The sequence below is a fragment of the Populus alba genome, chromosome 11 (genome assembly GCF_005239225.2).
Source record: "Populus alba chromosome 11, ASM523922v2, whole genome shotgun sequence".
Taxonomy (NCBI): domain Eukaryota; kingdom Viridiplantae; phylum Streptophyta; class Magnoliopsida; order Malpighiales; family Salicaceae; genus Populus; species Populus alba.
In genome coordinates, this window is record NC_133294.1 from 10,458,055 (window position 1) to 10,480,141 (window position 22,087).

General features: G+C 42.3%; 1 pseudogene; it reads right to left on the minus strand.

The window, feature by feature from the left end:
- Positions 1-2,453: 2,453 nt before the first annotated feature.
- Positions 2,454-22,087, minus strand: part of LOC140956079 (uncharacterized) — a 210,932-nt pseudogene continuing 191,298 nt past the window's right edge.

The following is a 22,087-nucleotide window of genomic DNA, read 5'->3' on the forward strand; positions in this document are numbered from 1 at the left end:
GTCCTTCCGGCGGCTGGCCCAACCGGACGTCGTCGCCGTGTCGTCTCGATTCCTCGCTACTCCATGGGAAACAGCCTCCGGAAACTCGTGAAAAAAATTTGAGCGCGATCCAACGAGCGGATCTATAGATATCGACCTTTTGATCCGGTACTCTCGTCTTGCCGGTGGACGGGCCCGACAGGACTCTGTCGCCATTTCATCTAGATTCGACGCTACTCCATTGGAAACAGCCTTCGGACACTTGTGAAAAAAATTTCATGGCGATCCAACGGTCGGATCTATAGATAGGGACCTTTTGATCTGGTACTCTCGTCTTGCCGGTGGACTGGCCCGACAGGACTTTGTCACCATTTCATCTCGATTCGACGCTACTCCATGGAAACAGCCTCCTGGAAACTCGTGAAAACAATTTGAGCGCGATCAACGGTCGGATCTATAGATACGGACCTTTTGATCAGTTACTCTCGTCCTTCCGGGGGCTGGCCCAACCGGACGTCGTCGCCGTGTCGTCTCGATTCCTCGCTACTCCATGGGAAACAGCCTCCGGAAACTCGTGAAAAAAATTTGAGCGCGATCCAACGGCCGGATCTATTGATATGGACCTTTTCATCCGGTACTCTCGTCTTGCCGGTGGACGAGCACGACAGAACATCGTCCCACTTTCAACTCGATTCGACGCTACTCCATGGAAACAGCCTCCGGAAACTCGTGAAAAAAATTTGAGCGCGATCCAACGGCCGGATCTATTGATAGGGACCTTTTGATCCGGTACTCTCGTCTTGCCGGTGGACGGGCCCGACAGAACATCGTCCCAATTTCAACTCGATTCGACGCTACTCCATGGAAACAGCCTCCGGAAACTCGTGAAAACATTTTGAGGGCGATCTAACGGTCGGATCTATAGATACGGACCTTTTGATCCGTTACTCTCGTCTTGCCGGTGGACTGGCCCGACAGCACATCGTCCCACTTTCAGCTCAATTCGACGCTACTCCATGAAAACAACATCCGGAAACTCGTGAAAAAAATTTGACGGCGATCCAACGGTCGGATCTATAGATAGGGACCTTTTGACCCGGTACTCTCGTCTTGCCGGTGGACTGGCCCGATAGTACGTCGTCCCCGTGTCGTCTCTATACCACACAACTCCATTGGAAACAGCCTCCGGAAACTCGTGAAAAAAATTTGAGCGCGATCCAACGGGCGGATCTATTGATAGGGACCTTTTGATCCGGTACTCTCGTCTTGCCGGTGGACGGGCCCGACAGAACATCGTCCCAATTTCAACTCGATTCGACGCTACTCCATGGAAACAGCCTCCGGAAACTCGTGAAAACATTTTGAGGCCGATCTAACGGTCGGATCTATAGATACGGACCTTTTGATCCGTTACTCTCGTCTTGCCGGTGGACTGGCCCGACAGCACATCGTCCCACTTTCAGCTCAATTCGACGCTACTCCATGAAAACAACATCCGGAAACTCGTGAAAAAAATTTGACGGCGATCCAACGGTCGGATCTATAGATAGGGACCTTTTGACCCGGTACTCTCGTCTTGCCGGTGGACTGGCCCGATAGTACGTCGTCCCCGTGTCGTCTCTATACCACACAACTCCATTGGAAACAGCCTCCGGAAACTCGTGAAAAAAATTTGAGCGCGATCCAACGGGCGGATCTATTGATAGGGACCTTTTGATCCGGTACTCTCGTCTTGCCGGTGGACGGGCCCGACAGCACATCGTCCCACTTTCAACTCGATTCGACACTACTCCATGGAAACAGCCTCCAGAAACTCGTGAAAACATTTTGAGCGCGATCGAACTTTCGGATCTATAGATAAGGACCTTTTGATCCGGTACTCTCGTCTTGCCAGTGGACTGGCCCGACAGCACATCGTCCCACTTTCAACTCGATTCGACGCTACTCCATGAAAACAGCCTCCGGAAACTCGTGAAATCAATTTGAGCGCGATCCAACGGTTGGATCTATAGATATGGACCTTTTGATCCGGTACTCTCGTCTTGCAGGTGGACTGGCCCGACAGCACATCGTCCCCACTTTCAGCTCGATTCGACGCTACTCCATGAAAACAGCCTCCGGAAACTCGTGAAAACAATTTGAGCGCGATCCAACGGTCGGATCAATAGATATGGACCTTTTGATCCGGTACTCTCGTCTTGCAGGTGGACTGGCCCGACAGCACATCGTCCCCACTTTCAGCTCGATTCGACGCTACTCCATGGAAACAGCCTCCGGAAACTCGTGAAAAAAATTTGACGGCGATCCAACGGTCGGATCTATAGATAGGGACCTTTTGACCCGGTACTCTCGTCTTGCCGGTGGACTGGCCCGATAGTACGTCGTCCCCGTGTCGTCTCTATACCACACAACTCCATTGGAAACAGCCTCCGGAAACTCGTGAAAAAAATTTGAGCGCGATCCAACGGGCGGATCTATTGATAGGGACCTTTTGATCCGGTACTCTCGTCTTGCCGGTGGACGGGCCCGACAGCACATCGTCCCACTTTCAACTCGATTCGACACTACTCCATGGAAACAGCCTCCAGAAACTCGTGAAAACATTTTGAGCGCGATCGAACTTTCGGATCTATAGATAAGGACCTTTTGATCCGGTACTCTCGTCTTGCCAGTGGACTGGCCCGACAGCACATCGTCCCACTTTCAACTCGATTCGACGCTACTCCATGAAAACAGCCTCCGGAAACTCGTGAAATCAATTTGAGCGCGATCCAACGGTTGGATCTATAGATATGGACCTTTTGATCCGGTACTCTCGTCTTGCAGGTGGACTGGCCCGACAGCACATCGTCCCCACTTTCAGCTCGATTCGACGCTACTCCATGAAAACAGCCTCCGGAAACTCGTGAAAACAATTTGAGCGCGATCCAACGGTCGGATCTATAGATATGGACCTTTTGATCCGGTACTCTCGTCTTGCAGGTGGACTGGCCCGACAGGACATCGTCCCCACTTTCAGCTCGATTCGACGCTACTCCATGGAAACAGCCTCCGGAAACTCGTGCAAACATTTTGAGCGCGATCCAACGGTCGGATCTATAGATATGGACCTTTTGATCCGGTACTCTCGTCTTGCCGGTGGACTGGCCCGACAGGACGTCGTCGCCGTGTCGTCTCGATTGGACGCTCCTCCATGGCAAACAGCTTCCGAAAACTCGTGAAAAAAATTTGAGAGGGATCTAACGGTCGGATCTATAGATAAGGACCCTTTGATCCGGTACTCTCGTCTTGCCGGTGGACTGGCCCGACAGCACATCGTCCCACTTTCAGCTCGATTCGACACTACTCCATGGAAACAGCCTCCAAACACTCGTGAAAACAATTTGATCGCGATCCAACGGTCGGATCTATAGATAGGGGCCTTTTGATCCGGTACTCTCGTCTTGCCGGTGCACTGGCCCGAGAGGACATCGTCGCCATTTTATCTTAATTGGACGCTCCTCCATTGGAAACAGCCTCCGGAAACTCGTGAAAACATTTTGAGCGCGATCCAACAGTTGGATCTATAGATACGGACCTTTTAATCCGGTACTCTCGTCTTGCAGGTGGACTGGCCCGACAGCACATCGTCCCACTTTCAGCTCTATTCGACGGTACTCCATGGAAACAGCCTCCGGAAACTCGTGAAAACAATTTGAGCGCGATCCAACGGTCGGATCTATAGACATGGACCTTTTGATCTGGTACTCTCGTCGTGCCGGTGGACTGCCCGGACAGGAAGTCGTCGCCGTGTCGTCTCGATTGGACGCTCCTCCATGGCAAACAGCTTCTGAAAACTTGTGAAAAAAATTTGAGCGCGATCCAACGGTCGGATCTATAGATAGGGACCTTTTGATGCGGTACTCTCGTCTTGCCGGTGGACTGGCCCGACTGAACATCATCCCACTTTCAACTCGATTCGATGCTACTCCATGGAAACAGCCTCCGGAAACTCGTGAAAACATTTTGAGCGCGATCCAACGATCGGATCTATAGATAGGGACCTTTTGATCCGGTACTCTCGTCATGCCGGTGGACTGCCCGGACTGGATGTCGTCGCCGTGGTGTCTCGATTGGACGCTCCTCCATGGCAAACATGATGCAAACCTCATGATCACGTGGTCACGCAACCCACAATCAAGATTGAGATCTGATCCCGGAAAGCCGAAATAGGTCTGATATGAGTGCGACACAATGGAAACCTGCCCTAAGGCACCAACACTATTGGAATGAGTAGAATGACGCCACGAAGCCAGTTAATCTTCGATAAGTCAGATTCAGTTCGTTCAAGAACTGAAGAATGCAAGAATCACTCTCACACGTTAAAACTAAAAAATTCAGAATAATAATCATCAAAGCTGCCAAAATTGTGGCTTACATGAGTTTAAATAGTTCTTGAAAAGTTAACCCTAATGGACCTCTTATGTGGACTTCTATGAGGTCCACTCAAAACTGGCCCAAAACCCTAAACTAAAAAGCCCATAACCTGATCCAAACAAGCCTTGGATCCTAGCTCAAAACAAAGTTTTAATTAAGCCCAAACATGAAAGAAAATAATAAAAATAAGTCACTTGTCATTAAATACCACCAGCCCTTCTTTCCTTGTGTAGCTAGGATGAATAAGGAATCCTTATAAGAAAAGGATTCTGAAACATTAATGAATCCTTGCCACACTAGGAGATTATATTGCAACTCATTAAATATCCTTGTGGAACTAGGAAATTCCCAAAACCAGCTCCCACATCCTTGGAGGAAAAGAATCCTAATCAAATAGGAAGTCCACAAGTCAAATGGAAGTAAATAACAAAATCCGTACAGCCTCTGTTGACCAGTATTGGGGTGCCTTACCGAACTCCGATTGACCTGCAATTTTAACCCAAGGTAGTAAGATATGTCTGGAGAGTCCACATAAAATATTAGCCCGATCCAACGGTCGGATTGAGAATTATGATTGTTGCCGTAAACCTGGATTGTTGCGCTTTTTACGCCAAAATCCGAATCTGACCTTACTTGGGTCGTATCACAGGGCTGAACCGTATCAATTAGGGTTCACAGTTTTCTCCAAGATCTGTTTGATCTCCCTATTAGCAAGCTCTACTTGTCCACTTGTCTGAGGGTGATAAGGGGTGGCAACTTTGTGTGTGATTCCATATTTCTTCATTAAAGAAGCAAATGGCTTGTTGCAGAAATGTGTTCCACCATCACTTATTATGGCTCGAGGGATTCCAAATCGACTCAAAATATTGTCTTTAAAAAACTTTATCACTGTTTTGTGATCATTGTTTCAACTTGGAATTACCTCTATCCATTTTCAAACATAATCTACTGCGACTAATATGTACACGAAACCAAATGATGGAGGAAATGGACCCATGAAATCTATACCCCAACAAAGATCTCAATGACAAGAATAGGATTTAAAGGCATCATGTGACGTTTTGAAATAGATCCCAACTTTTGACAATTTTCACAAGTCTTGCAGAATACATGTGAGTCTTTGAACATGGTGGGCCAATAAAATCCACTTTGTAAGATTTTTGCAGTTGTCTTTCTTGATGAGAAATGACCCCCACATGCCTCAGAATGATAAAATTTAATGACACTACTTACCTCATTGTCAGGAATGCATCTTTGAAATATTTGATCAGGACAATATTTGAATAAATAAGGGTCATCCCAATAAAAGTTCTTCACTTCGTTCAAGAACTTTCTTTTGTCTTGGGTACTCCAATGAGCTGGCAATTGTCCTGAAACAAGAAAATTAACAATATTAGCAAACCAAGGCATCATAGAAACGGAAAATAAAGATTCATCGGGAAAGTAGTCATCGATTGGTGTGATGTCAGATTTCGAATCTGTTGTCAATCTTGACAAATGATCTGCAACAACATTTTCGGTGCCTTTCTTGTCTTTAATTGTGATATCAAATTCTTGAAGTAACAAAATCCACCGCACTAATCTAGCCTTAGAATCTTTCTTAGAAAGAAGATATTTCAATGCTACATGATCACTAAAAACAACAACAGGTGAGCCAACAAGATAAGATCTGAATTTATCACAAGCAAATACTACTGCAAGTAATTCTTTTTCAGTGGTGGTGTAATTCATTTGAGCACTATTTAAAGTTTTACTTGCATAGTAAATCACATAAGGTTTCTTATCTTTTCTTTGTCCCAAGACAGCACCCACGGCATAATCACTAGCGTCACACATTATTTCAAAAGGTAATGACCAATCAGGAGGTTGAATGACAGGAGCAGAAGTAAGCAAGTTTTTAAGTTTAACAAAGGCTTCTTCACAATGTTCAGTCCATTCAAAAATATTATCCTTTGTTAGAAGGTTACTCAAGGGTTTAGATATTACACTAAAATCTTTGATGAACCTTCTGTAAAAACCAGCATGTCCTAAGAATGATCTAACATCTTTAACAGATTTTGGTGTTGGTAAGTTGGCATTTAACTCGATTTTAGATTTGTCAACCTCAATTCCTTTCGATGAAACAATGTGACCAAGTACAATGCCGTTTGTTACCATAAAGTGACATTTTTCCCAATTTAGTACAAGATTCTTCTCTTCACACCTGCTCAAAACCTTTTCTAAGTTAGTCAAACAATCATCAAATGAATCACCAAAAACAGAAAAATCATCCATAAAAATTTCAAGAAAACGTTCAACCATATCACTGAATATGCTAAGCATGCATCTTTGAAACGTGGCTGCTGCATTACATAATCCAAAAGGCATCCTTCGATATGCAAAAGTACCAAATGTGACATGTGAAAGTAGTCTTCTCTTGATCTTCCAATGCAATTTCAATTTGATTGTAACCTGAATAGCCATCTAGGAAACAATAAAATTCATGACCTGCAACTCTTTCTAGGATTTGATCCATGAAAGGTAAAGGGAAATGATCTTTTCTAGTCATAGAATTAAGTTTCCTATAGTCAATGCACATGCGCCAACCAGTAACAGTCCTAGTTGGAATTAACTCATTTTTCTCATTCGTTATCATAGTGACTCCAGACTTTTTGGGTACAACTTGGGTAAGACTTACCCATTTGCTGTCAGAAATAGGTTAAATGATTTCATTATCTAGAAGCTTAATGACTTCATTTTCACTACTTCTTTCATATTAGGATTAAGCCTTCGTTGCATTTTTCTAGAGGGTTTAACATTTTCCTCCAAATAAATCCTGTGTGTGCAAATCAAAGGGCTAATTCCTTTTATGTCAGCTATGGTCCATCCTAATGCATTTTTGTGCATTTTCAGAGTCTGTAATAACTTACCTTCTTGATGTGCATTAAGTTTGGAAGAGATTATTACCGGAAAAGTTTCATTTTCTCCCAAAAATGAGTATTTGAGATTAAATGGTAACGGCTTCAATTCAGGTTTTGGTGGTTGAACACTTGAGGGTATGGGCTCAATTGATCGTGGTGGCAATTCTTTAATTTGTGGTCTCCAATTGCATGCCTTTGATTCCTGAAAGTAGACCATTTGCAAATCATCAGATTCATCAATCTCAGTTTCACTGGAACTGGTTTGAAATTGATCATAAACTAATTTTTCAATAAAGTCCACTTCCTGTAAATCATTATCATCTCCAGGTTGCTTGTAAATGTTGAAAATATTCATCTCCAATGTCATGTTTCCAAATGATAGCTTCATCAGTCCATTCCTACAATTAATCAATGCATTAGAAGTGGCAAGAAATGGACCTTCTAAAATGACAGGAATTGAATTACATGCTTCAACAGGTTGTGTATCCAAGACAATAAAATCCACAGGATAAATGAATTTATCAACTTGTACTAACACATCCTCAACTATTCCTCTAGGCACTTTTACAGATCTATCGACAAGTAAAAGAGTTACAGAGGTTGGTTTTAACTCACCTAGATTGAGACTTTGAAAGACTGAATATGGAAGTAAATTCACACTAGCTCCAAGATCAAGTAAGGCTCTTTTAATTTTATGTTCTCCAATAAAGCAAGAAATTGTAGGACAACCAGGGTCTTTATATTTCAAAACATTATTGTTCTGAAGAATGGAACTTACTTGTTCGGCTAAAAAGGCTTTCTTTTTCACATTCAGTTTTCTCTTCACAGTGCACAAATCTTTCAAAAATTTAGCATAGGAAGGAACCTGTTTAATAGCATCCAACAAAGGTATATTGATCCTTACCTGTTTGAAAATTTCAAAGATTTCAGAGTTGTGATTGACTTTCCTTTGTTTGGTCATGGCATGAGGAAATGGAAGTGCTGGCGGGGAATCAGTCTTTTCTTTGCAATGTTCAGGTTCAACCCCTTCCTTACCCTCAGAGATAGACTCATCATCTTTCTCACAAGGTTCAAGAATGGGTTTTTCAATAACCTTACCACTACGAAGAGTGATGACTGATTTGACTTGATCCATGTGTTGGCTTCGAGAACCACTTGCATTTGCATTGTATTGCCCCTTTGGATTTTGTTGTGGTTGAGATGGAAACTTACCTTTCTCTTGGAAACTGAGAGCAGATGTTAATTTTGCAAGAGCATCTTTAAAATCTGTCATGCTTTGAGCAAGTTGAGTGTTGATTGTCTCCTACTTTTCAATGAATGCATGCAATGTTTCCTCAAGATTTCTTCTAGGAGGTGGAGCATAAGGAGGTGCATATCCATGAGAATTTTGGAAATTATGGTGTGCTTGAAACGGTGGCTGTGAAGTTTGTGCATTGTTGCTATCACTCTTCCAACTAAAATTTGGGTGATTTCTCCAACCAAGGTTATACGTTTGGGAGTATAGGTTATGGTTGGGTCTTTGGAAACTGTTTAAAGCATGGGCTTGTTCATGGAGGCATTCCTTAAAAGAAGGCATAGTTGGACAATCATTTGTTGAATGTTCATTGGTTTCACAGATTTAACACACAATGTCTTGAACAGATTTTAATTGACCACTTTTTTTCAATTCAAGTGCTTCGACTTTTCTAGCTAAAGATGCAAACTTGGCTTGGAGGTCATGATCTTCCCTAAGGTTGTGCATACCTCCACTAGATGTATGAGGTTGAGTTTTACTTGGTGCCTCATAAGTACCTATGGTGTCCCAATTTTGAGCATTTTCGGCTAGCAAGTCTAGGTACTCCATTGTTTCATTAGGGTTTTTATCTTCAAAAGTTCCATTGCACATCAATTCAACCATTTGCCTATCTCTAGGTGTTAAACCTTCATAAAAATGTGAAACCAATCTCCATGTTTCAAAACCATGATGTGGGCAAGTATTAAGCAAATCTCGATACCTATCTTTTTTTTGGTAAGCTGACTTATGTATTAAAAGAAAATGATACAAAGAATATAATGGGCATACCCAAGATTTACAATGAGGACAGAAACGAAAACCAACAAATGGCTACAGGCTAGCCACAACAAAACAAAAACTTGGACCAACTAGATATGCTAGGAGTACAAAAACAACCAGCTAAACATCAAATTAAGAGTCCAGGTTATTGACCCTCCAAAGTCTTTGGATCCTTATGTTTTCATCTGTTTGTTGAACATTCCTCATCAAAACAAGCTTATCGCGAATGATACATTCGATTTGATCAAAAACCAAATTCGAAGCTTTAGACACATCTGCAAAGATCCTTGCATTCCGTTCTTGCCAGATACAATACACTGTAGCTGCGAAACCCAGTTTACGAGAAAAGTTGACGAAACTTTTTCCATGCCAAGAGACAGTGGCCAATCGAATCCATTCATCCAAGCTTTTTGTCATTCTTGGAATGTCGCATCTATCACAAACATTCCACCATAATGCTTTCGCAAAGGAGCATTCGAAGAACAAGTGGTTGTGATCTTCATTATTGCAGAGACAGAGTGAGCACCTATTGGGACCATGAATACCAAACCGATGAAGTCTATCCTGCGTTGAGAGTTTCCGTTGGATAGCCACCCAAAGAAGAAATGCATGTCTTGGGACAGCATTCTTGAACCACACGATGTCATGCCAATCAACCATTTGATGATGAATTCTTAGTTGTTCCCAAGCTACTTTGACTGAGAAACTCTGATTTGGCGAATCCAACCAAACAATCTCATCCTTTTGCCCCTTAGGAGTAGAGGTGGAAGGAATAGCTTCTAAAATGGGGTGCCAGCCAATAGCATGAGTGATAGGAAATTTCCATTCTAAGTTATTAATCAGCACGTTCACTCTCGCGTTGTGTTCCATACCTGAATCATAGATGAAACGTTCACCGTAGGTATCAGCGAGCGGGCTGTGAGGATGCCAATTGTCAAACCATAGAGAGGTTGTCATTCCATCTCCGATGACGTGCTTCATCTTCGGCCATGCTAAGGATCTGAGCTTTAGAATCTTTCCCCAAGCCCAAGAGCAGCTTCCTGGCGCCTTGATTGTCCAGAAATTCCTACCTCGCAAGAGATTGGATCTGATCCAAGTAGACCAGATTGAGCCATCTGAGTCATTGCACAAGTTCCAAATATGTTTCACCAAGGCAATCTTGTTCCATTCTGCTATCCTTTTTATGCCTAGCCCCCCCTCCTTTTTTGGAAGACATACCTGATCCCAAGCCACTTTAGCCCTGGTAGTGCTCATATCTGAACCTGACCAAAGAAAGGATCTCATAATTTGCTCAACATTTTTCACTACTTCCCCAGGTAATAGGAATAGAGATGCCCAATAGACCTGGATGGAGAATAAGACTGAGTTAATCAGTTGTACTCGCCCTGCGAAAGAGAGTGTTCTACAGGTCCAATGTCGAACTTTGGCGGTAATTCGATCCACGAGGCCCTTACAATTAACAGCCTTTAGTCTGGACGAGATAAGAGGCACTCCCAAATATTTCATAGGAAGCTCCCCCTCTCTAAACCCAAGAATACTGATAATCTGTTCCCTCTCAGCTCCTAACGAACCGCTCAAGAAGATGTCACTTTTGTTTGGATTTGGATATAGACCTGATAGAACCTGAAACTCTGTGAGTACATTTTTGATCATACGGATTGAATGTACATCCCCTTTGCTGAATATCATCAAGTCGTCGGCAAAGCAAAGATGAGATCTCGATACCTATCCCAACATTGGTAAAATGTTTCTCCTGGTTTTTGAGTGAAAGTGATGATTTGTCTTTTGAAAGAATTTGTTCTGTGAGATGGAAAAAACTTCTTTAAAAATTGTTGTTGCATTTCATCCCAAGCACGAATGGATCCTGGTCTTAAATTTTGTAGCCATGTTTTAGCTTTATCTTTTAATGAAAAAGGAAAAAGCTTTAATCGAATGGTGTTCATGCTACAATTTGAGTCATTATAGGTATTACAGACCTCCTCAAATTCTTTTAAATGCAAGTATGGATTTTCTACGTCTAAGCCATGAAAAGATGGTAAAAGTTGAATAATGCCTGGCTTAAAATTAAAATGAGATGCATCAGGAGGGAAAACTATGCATGAGGGTGCACTTGTTCTTGTGGGATTCATGTGGTCTCTAAGTGTTCTCATACGGTTATTCTCATTATTCTTATTATGAAGCGATTGATTATCTTCTTCGGCCATATTTTCTGAAAATGATAAGGATACCCTACAAAGTCGACCACTTAATGTACGTGACCAAACTCTTATGCACGTGTAAGAAGACAATAAAAGGAAGAAAAGAGAATAGAAGAAAAAGAAACAAAACAAAACAAAGCAAACAAAAGTTAGATAAAATGAAAAGTGAAAAGAGAAAATAAATTAAATATTATAATTTATACAAGAATTTACCTCCCCGGCAACGGCGCCAAAAACTTGACACGACCAAAAGCTTGATGTCTTCTCCCAAGACCGTGGTCAAACCACAAAGAGGTTAATTGTATAAATTATAAATAACAACGCAACAATAACAATAATATTACTAATAATAATAATACTCAGTACGTGGCGTTGTTATACTTGAGAATGATCTAAAAGATCGGGTCACAGGTTTCCAGCCTATATACTGAGTTTATGAACAGATAATAATAATAATAATAATAACAACAACAATAATAAGGAAGAGATTACCATTTTGGGGGGTCTTCTACGTGGGCTGGTCATATGGACAGATTGGAAACATGTATACGTGAAGCGAAAGTGGATGATCTTCGGTATTCAGGTATGCATTATACTTGGACGAACCAATGTCCTGAGAATATGATTATGCGGAAACTAGATAGAGTGCTTGTGAATGAGAAGTGGAATATGCGCTTCCCATTGTCGGAAGCGAGATTCTTGCCTGCTGGTATGTCAGATCATTCTCCCATGGTGGTAAAAGTCACTGGCAATGTTCAGAACATAAAGAAACCATTCAGATTCTTCGATATGTGGATGGATCATGACGAGTTCATGCCCTTGGTGAAGAAAGTATGGGATCAGCATTCAGGAGGTTGTCCAATGTATCAACTGTGTTGCAAACTAAGGAAAGCTAAAGCAGGAACTTAAACATTTCAATAAGACTCACTTCTCCAATATTTCCGATAGAGTCAAAGATGCAAAAGATCACATGGATAGGGCTCAACAAGCTCTGCATACAGCGCCTGAGGATCCAACATTGCGTATGCGAGAAAGAGATGCTGTTCGTAACTATGCTTCTACTGTCAGGGCGGAAGAGTGTTTTTTCAGACAAAAGGCAAGGATACAATGGCTTAGCTTGGGGGATCAGAATACTAGCTACTTTCACAAATCAGTAAATGGTAGACAGAATAGAAATAAGCTTCTCTCGGTTACAAGGGAGGATGGAGAAGTCGCTGAAGGACACGAGGCAGTCAAATCAGAAGTAATTGCATACTTCCAGCGTGTATTGGGAGTGAAACAAATGCCTAGGGTCCTGAACGAGGAAGTGATGCAATCGGCAATTATTTACAAATTGTCGGCAACTCAACAGCATATACTAGCACAAGATGTCACAAGAGAGGAGATTAAGCATGCTATGTTTAGTTTGAAAAACAACAAAGCTCCTGGTCCAGATGGCTTCAACGCAGGTTTCTTCAAAAGAATGTGGCACATAGTGGGGGAAGATGTAATCAACGCTGTTAGCTCCTTCTTCCAGACTCGTAGAATGCTTAAAGAAATGAATGCTACATCCATTTCCCTTATCCCTAAAGTTGCTAATCCTACGAGGTTGACAGATTTTCGTCCTATATCTTGCTGCAATACAGTATACAAATGCATCGCGAAGATTCTAGCTGGGAGAATGAAAGTTGTTTTACCATCCTTAGTAGGTCCGTATCAAACAGCTTTTATCTCTGGACGGAGAATCAGCGACAATATTCTTTTGTCTCAGGAACTAATGAAAGGCTATCACACAACTACGGGTCCTGCTCGTTGTGCTATGAAAGTAGACCTGATGAAGGCTTATGACTCTGTTCGGTGGGATTTCGTTGATGCTACGTTGATAAAAATGGGATTCCCTAGAACAGTCATTGATTGGATCATGGTTTGTGTTACATCATGTCAATTCTCAATCAACGTCAACGATGAACTTGCGGGTTACTTCCAAGGGGGGAGAGGGCTGAGACAAGGTGATCCATTATCTCCATATTTGTTTGTCCTATGCATGGAAATCCTGTCAGGGCTGTTCTGCAATATGAGTGAGTGCCAACCAAAACTTCAAGTTCCACTGGAGATGCAAGAAGGACAGAATTTCTCATCTTTGCTTTGCCGACGACTTGATGATATTCAGCAAAGGGGATGTACATTCAATCCGTATGATCAAAAATGTACTCACAGAGTTTCAGGTTCTATCAGGTCTTGCTTACCAAAAAAAAAGGTTCTATCAGGTCTATATCCAAATCCAAACAAAAGTGACATCTTCTTGAGCGGTTCGTTAGGAGCTGAGAGGGGACAGATTATCAGTATTCTTTGGTTTAGAGAGGGGGAGCTTCCTATGAAATATTTGGGAGTGCCTCTTATCTCGTCCAGACTAAAGGCTGTTAATTGTAAGGGCCTCGTGGATCGAATTACTGCCAAAGTTCGACATTGGACCTGTAGAACACTCTCTTTCGCAGGGCGAGTACAACTGATTAACTCAGTCTTATTCTCCATCCAGGTCTATTGGGCATCTCTATTCCTATTACCTGGGGAAGTAGTGAAAAATGTTGAGCAAATTATGAGATCCTTTCTTTGGTCAGGTTCAGATATGAGCACTACCAGGGCTAAAGTGGCTTGGGATCAGGTATGTCTTCCAAAAAAGGAGGGGGGGCTAGGCATAAAAAGGATAGCAGAATGGAACAAGATTGCCTTGCTGAAACATATTTGGAACTTGTGCGATGACTCAGATGGCTCAATCTGGTCTACTTGGATCAGATCCAATCTCTTGCGAGGTAGGAATTTCTGGACAATCAAGGCGCCAGGAAGCTGCTCTTGGGCTTGGGGAAAGATTCTAAAGCTCAGATCCTTAGCATGGCCGAAGATGAAGCACGTCATCGGAGATGGAATGACAACCTCTCTATGGTTTGACAATTGGCATCCTCACAGCCCGCTCGCTGATACCTACGGTGAACGTTTCATCTATGATTCAGGTATGGAACACAACGCGAGAGTGAACGTGCTGATTAATAACTTAGAATGGAGAATTCCTATCACTCATGCTATTGGCTGGCACCCCATTTTAGAAGCTATTCCTTCCACCTCTACTCCTAAGGGGCAAAAGGATGAGATTGTTTGGTTGGATTCGCCAAATCAGAGTTTCTCAGTCAAAGTAGCTTGGGAACAACTAAGAATTCATCATCAAATGGTTGATTGGCATGACATCGTGTGGTTCAAGAATGCTGTCCCAAGACATGCATTTCTTCTTTGGGTGGCTATCCAACGGAAACTCTCAACGCAGGATAGACTTCATCGGTTTGGTATTCATGGTCCCAATAGGTGCTCACTCTGTCTATGCAATAATGAAGATCACAACCACTTGTTCTTCGAATGCTCCTTTGCGAAAGCATTATGGTGGAATGTTTGTGATAGATGCGACATTCCAAGAATGACAAAAAGCTTGGATGAATGGATTCGATTGGCCACTGTCTCTTGGCATGGAAAAAGTTTCGTCAACTTTTCTCGTAAACTGGGTTTCGCAGCTACAATGTATTGTATCTGGCAAGAACGGAATGCAAGGATCTTTGCAGATGTGTCTAAAGCTTCGAATTTGGTTTTTGATCAAATCGAATGTATCATTCGCGATAAGCTTGTTTTGATAAGGAATGTTCAACAAACAGATGAAAACATAAGGATCCAAAGACTTTGGAGGGTCAATAACATGGACTCTTAATTTGATGTTTAGCTGGTTGTTTTTGTACCCCTAGCATATCTAGTTGGTCCAAGTTTTGGTTTTGTTGTGGCTAGCCTGTAGCCATTTGTTGGTTTTTGTTTCTGTCCTCATTTACATCTTGGGTATGCCCATTATATTCTTTGTATCATTTTCTTTTAATACATAAGTCAGCTTACCAAAAAAAAAAAAAGATTAATGTAAGGATTAAACAACGATAAAAATAAATGTCAAGGTTAGAGGATCCACTAATGGTACTTCAAACAAGTATAGTATAAACTCTTATTACTCAATTGGAAACCACACATAAATAAGGTTCCAATGTCGGCGTGTCGTTTTGATTCCACGCCTCTACATCGGAAACAACCTCTGGAAACTGGTTAAAAAAATTGAGCGTGATCTAATGGTCGGATTTATAGATCCTTTGGACCGGGTACTCTGGTGTAGGCGGTGCCATTCCCCGACCGAATGCCATTGACGTATAGTACCGATTCCACGCAACTCCATTGAAAACAGCCTCGTGAGAAAATTTGAGTGCGATCCAACGATCAGATCTATAGATACGGACATGTTGAGAAGGTACTCTCGTCATGTTGGTGGTATGGCCCGACCAGACATCGTCTGCGTGTCATAACGATTCCACGCAACTTTATTGAAAACAGCCTCCGGAAACTCCTACAAAAATTTGACCCGGTAATCTAGTGCTGTCGGTGGAATGGCCCCGACCGGACGCCATCGACATATAGTACCGCTTCCATGCAACTCCATCAAAATCAGCCTCTGAAAACTCGTGAAAAAATTTGAGCGCGATCCAACGATCAGATCTATAGATACGAACCTTTTGAGCAGGTACTCTTCTCATGTCGGTGGTGTGGCCCAACCAAACATCGTCGTCGTGCCGTACCGATTCCATGCAACTCTAACAAAAACGGCCTCCGGAAACTCGTGAAAAAATTTGAGTGCGGTCCAACGGTCGAATGTTTAGATCCTTTGGACCTGGTACTCTGGTGCTGTTGGAGGAAAGGCCCCGACCGAACACCGATGACGTGTTGTACCGATTCCACTCAACTCCATTCAAAACAGCCTCCGGAAACTCGTGAAAAAATTTGAGCGCGATCTAACGGTCGGATCTACACATCCTTTGGACACGGTACTCTGGTGTTGACAAAGGAATGGCCTCGACCAGACGCCGTTGACGTGTAGTACCGATTCCACGCAAATCCATTGAAAACAGCCTCCGGAAACTCGTGAAAAAATTTGAGCGAGATCTAACGGTCAGATCTATAGATCCTTTGGTATGGCCCTGACTGGATGTCGTCGGCGTTTCGTACCGATTCCAGGCAACTCCATTGAAAACAGCCTCCAGAAACTCGTGAAAAAATTTAAGCACGATCCAACGGTCGGATCTATTATTACGGACCTTTTGAGACAGTACTCTGGTCGTGTCAGTGGAATGGCCCCGGCCGGATGCCATCGGCGTGTCGTTCTGATTCCACGCCACTCCATCGAAAACAACCTCCGGAAACTAGTGAAAAAATTTGAGCACGATCCAACGGTCGGATCTATAGTTAGGGACCTTTAGAGGCGGTAATCTGGTCGTGTTGGTGGAATGGCCGCGACCAGATGCCGTCAGCGTGTCGTACCAGTTCCACGAAACTCCATCGAAAACAGCCACGAAAATTTGTGAAAAAAATTTCAAGGCGATCCAACGGTCGGAACTATAGATATAGACTTTTTCACCCGGAACTCTGGTGTTGTCGATGGAATGACCCTGATCGGATGTCATCGACGTGTCGCACTATTTCCACGCAAATCGATTGAAAACAGTCTCCGGAAACTCGTGAAAAATTTTGAGCGCCATGCAACGGTAGGATCTACAGATCCTTTGGACACGGTACTCTGGTGTTGTCGATGGAATGGCCCCGACCAGATGCCGTCGACGTGTAGTCCCGATTCCACGCAATGCCATTGAAAACAACCTCCGGAAACTAGTGAAAAAAATTTGAGCGCGATCCAACGGTCAGATCTATTGATACAGACATTTTGACCCTGAACTCTGGTCGTGTTGGTGGAATGGCCCCAACCGGAAGCTGTCGGCGTGTCATTCTGATTCCACGCCACTCCATTGAAAACAACCTCTGGAAACTCGTGAAAAAATTTAAGCTCGATCCAACGGTTGGATCTAGAGATACGGACCTTTTAAGCCGGTATTCTGGTCTTGTCGGTGGTATGGCCTGAACAGACATCGTCGTCGTGTTGTACCGATTCCACGCAACTGCCTGGAAAACAGGCTCCGGAAACTCGTGAAAAAATTTAAGCGCGATCGAACAGTCGTATCTATAAATAAGGACCTTCGGAACTGGTACTCTGGTGTTGTCCGGGGGATGGCCCCAACCAACGGTCGAATGTAGAGATATGAACCTTTTAAGCTGGTATTCTGGTCATGTCGTGTCGTACCGATTCCAAGCATGATACGGTTTAGCACTGTGATATGACCCATGCAAGGTCAGATTCGGATTTTGGGGTAAAAAGCGCAACAGTCCAGGTTTACGGCAACAATCATAATTCTCAATCCGACCGTTGGATCGGGCTAATATTTTATGTGGCTCTCCAGACATATCTTACTACCTTGGGTTAAAATTGCAGGTCAATCGGAGTTTGGGAAGGCACCCCAATACTGGTAAACAGAGGCTGTACGGATTTTGTTATTTACTTCCATTTGACTTGTGGACTTCCTATTTGATTAGGATTCTTTTCCTCCAAGGATGTGGGAGCTGGTTTTGGGAATTTCCTAGTTCCTATTTGGGTTGATATACCACTATATCTGAAATTGTAGAATGATTGGACATCATTTACTTTATGTTTCAGATTCGGACTTAACTCATCGTAAACGAGCCTGTCTTGCGTCCACTTCTGAAATTCACTTCCTTTTTGTTGTTATCGTTTCTTGCATTATGTTTTCAGCATATCCAACATACTTGGGTGTTGTTTCATCATTTTCGCATATTTTTTTTTCTACTTTTACTCGAGTCTTCTGTTTCGTTCATCTTTCAGATAAATGAGCTTGGTACTCGCGAGACTATGATTGCGGTTCTGTTTTTTCTTTTTTTCTCGCTCTTATCGCTTCTGTTTTTTCAGATAAATATATATATATATATATTTGAATTGCGCTTCTAGGTCGGTTCTATTTGGTGGTGGTTTGATTCCACAGGAAGGTGTGATACGGTGCAGCCCTGTAATACGACCCAAGTAAGGTCAGATTCGGATTTTGGCGTAAAAAGCGCAACAGTCCAGGTTTACGGCAACAGTCATAATTCTCAATCCGACCGTTGGATCGGGCTAATATTTTATGTGGACTCTCCAGACATATCTTGCTACCTTGGGTTAAAATTGCAGGTCAATCGGAGTTCGGTAAGGCACCCCAATACTGGTCAACAGAGGCTGTACGGATTTTGTTATTTACTTCCATTTGACTTGTGGACTTCCTATTTGATTAGGATTCCTTTCCTCCAAGGATGTGGGAGCTGGTTTTGGGAATTTCCTAGTTCCACAAGGATCTTTAATGAGTTGCAATATAATCTCCTAGTGTGGCAAGGATTCATTAATGTTTCAGAATCCTTTTCTTATAAGGATTCCTTATTCATCCTAGCTACACAAGGAAAGAAGGGCTGGTGGTATTTAATGACAAGTTACTTATTTTTATTATTTTCTTTAATGTTTGGGCTGAATTAAAACTTTGTTTTGAGCTAGGGTCCAAGGCTTGTTTGGATCAGGTTATGGGCTTTTCAGTTTAGGGTTTTGGGCCAGTTTTGAGTGGACCTCATATAAGTCCACATAAGGGGTCCATTAGGGTTAACTTTTCAAGAACTATTTAAACTCATGTGAGCTACAATTTCGGCAGCTTTGATGATTATTATTGTGAACTTTTCAGTTTTAACGTGTGAGAGTGATTCTTGCATTCTTCAGTTCTTGAACGAACTGAATCTGACTTATCGAAGATTAACTGGCTTCGTGGCGTCATTCTACTCATTCCAATAGTGTTGGTGCCTTGGGGCAGGTTTCCATTGTGTCGCTGATGTGCCGTGAATGATTTGAAAATCGGCAACAATGATTATAATGAAAATGGATGAAGGATGGGTCTGGTTGTGTTGTCTTTCTTTTGGTATTTAGGCTGGATTGTAGTGATTTAAGGTAAAAAAGATGGAGATAAACTAGAATGATACTTTGATAAGTCGATCTGGACGCCACAAAGATCAATCTAGGATTTCGACGCCACACTCTTTGTGATTGAAGAGTGATAAGTCAGGTAGGGTTCTTCACAAAACGAATTTGGAAGAACAACTCTTAATTCTCTGAATTAAGTTTTCAAATCTTGGCCAAAAGTGTTTATTTCATATTCTGATACATATTTATCTTTGGAACATCCCTCCAAAGTTAGGTGAATTCAACATGACAGAAGTCAAGCCTAAAAACTAGACTTTTAATAAAGCAAGTAGACAAATTTAACTAACACGCGTTTTTTTGTTGACATTTCTAAAACATATGCAGACGAAATTTAAAACAGCCATAACTTTTGACACAAAAGTCCAATGCACTCATGGTTGGACAATATAGAAAGATCACGTTCTGAACTTGAATTTTACCTACATAAATCTTGTTTTCACATGCATTGGATGACTTCAAATTCGGGTTCAAATCCATCTACTGTTCTGACCGTAAACAGCATCAATTCCTTCACTTGCATTATCAATCCAAATACAAGTAGCCCAGCATGAAAAGAACCATTAAGGGCTTTTCCCATCTCCAAGTTCCAATTGTAGGCAAATAAGCACCCTTGAACCAATTTCAAACTGATTGCTAATTTTTAACTCCGACGCAGCTTCAATCATTGCAATTTGATTCGTCAAGGCCCGTTGTAGTTGTTTCACTCTCGCTCTTGTCATTGGACCATCTGAATCCTCTTGCATATTAGATTCAGCTTTACGAGATGGATTATAATTCCCATGATGCACATCATCAGCCCCGGGTTGAAAATGATTTGTCCTCAAATCAGAATCGTCATCATCATCCAAGTACGGAGATAAGTCTTTCACATTAAAAGTAGCTGATACGTTGTAATCACCAGGAAGATCTACCTTATACGCATTGTCATTCACCTTCTCTATAATACGAAATGGACCGTCAGCTCTTGGCATCAACTTGGACTTACGTTTGCTTGGAAATCTGCCCTTGCTAATATGAATCCAAACAAGATCTCCAGGTTCAAACCTGACCATCTTTCGCTCCTTGTTAGCTTGTTTAGCATACTTTGTTGTTTTCTCCTCAATATGTAGTCGAACCTGCTCATGTAGTTTCTTCATCAATTCTGCCTTTCTAATTCCATCCATAGATGTCCTCTCATCAATTGGAATATGAACAAGATCAATAGGAACACAAGGATTAAAGCCATAGACAACCTCAAATGGTGAAAATTTTGTAGCCCCATGCACACTACGATTATATGCAAACTCCACAATCGGCAAACAAGTATCCCAACTCTTCAAATTCTTATGTATAACAGCTCGTAACAAAGAAGATAAAGTTCGGTTTACTACCTCAGTTTGTCCATCAGTTTGTGGATGACATGCCGTACTGAAAAGTAACTTTGTTCCAAGTTTCCTCCAAAGAGTCTTCCAAAAGTGGCTTAAGAACTTTGTATCACGATCAGAGACAATGCTTTTAGGAATTCCATGCAAACGAACAATCTCTTGAAAGAACAAATCAGCAACATGTACTGCATCGTCAGTTTTCATACAAGGAATGAAATGGGACATTTTGGAGAATCGATCAACCACCACCATTATTGAATCCTTCCCACGTTGTGTTCTCGGTAGTCCAAGTACAAAGTCCATGCTAATGTCCAACCATGGTTGCTCTGGAATAGGCAGTGGCATATAGAGTCCATACGCATTCTCTTTACCTTTAGCTCTCTTGCAAATAGCACATCTTTCAATCACCTTGTGTACATCCCGTAACATGCTAGGCCAAAAAAAATGTTCTTTCAGCAGCTCATAAGTCTTCTTCTCCCCAAAATGACCACTAAGACCACCACTATGAGCCTCTCGCACAAGCAACTCCCGTAACGAACCTGAAGGAATACACATTCTGCCCATTTTGAACAAGTAACCTTCATGCATAAAGAACCCATCACAAGCTCCCTTTGCACATTCGGCAACCACATTAGCAAAGTAGGAATCATTGGCATACTGATCCTTCACCTGTTCAAAACCCATCAGCCTTGCATTCAACATAGAGATCAGTGCGTACCTCCTAGAAAGAGCATCAGCAACCACATTAACTTGCCCTTTCTTGTACTTTATGACATAAGGAAATGACTCCATGAACTCCACCCATTTAGCATGTCTTCGATTCAACTTGTTTTGTCCCTTAAGATACTTCAAGGCTTCATGATCAGTATGTATAACAAATTCTTTAGGCAACAAGTAGTGCTGCCATACCTCCAGAGCCCGAATCAAAGCATAGAACTCCTTGTCGTAAATAGAGTAGTTCAAACGCGCTCCATTTAACTTTTCACTGAAGAATGCAATCGGTCTCTTTTCTTGCATCAAAACAGCACCAATTCCAACCCCGGAAGCATCGCACTCTATTTCAAATGTTTTAGCAAAGTCTGGAAGTGCTAAAACTGGAGCTGTACACAACTTTTCCTTAATTAGCTCGAAAGCTTTATGCGCATCTTCACTCCATCTAAACTCCTTCCCTTTTTTCAAGCATTCTGTCATAGGAGCAACAATAGAGCTGAAGTCTTTCACAAATCGCC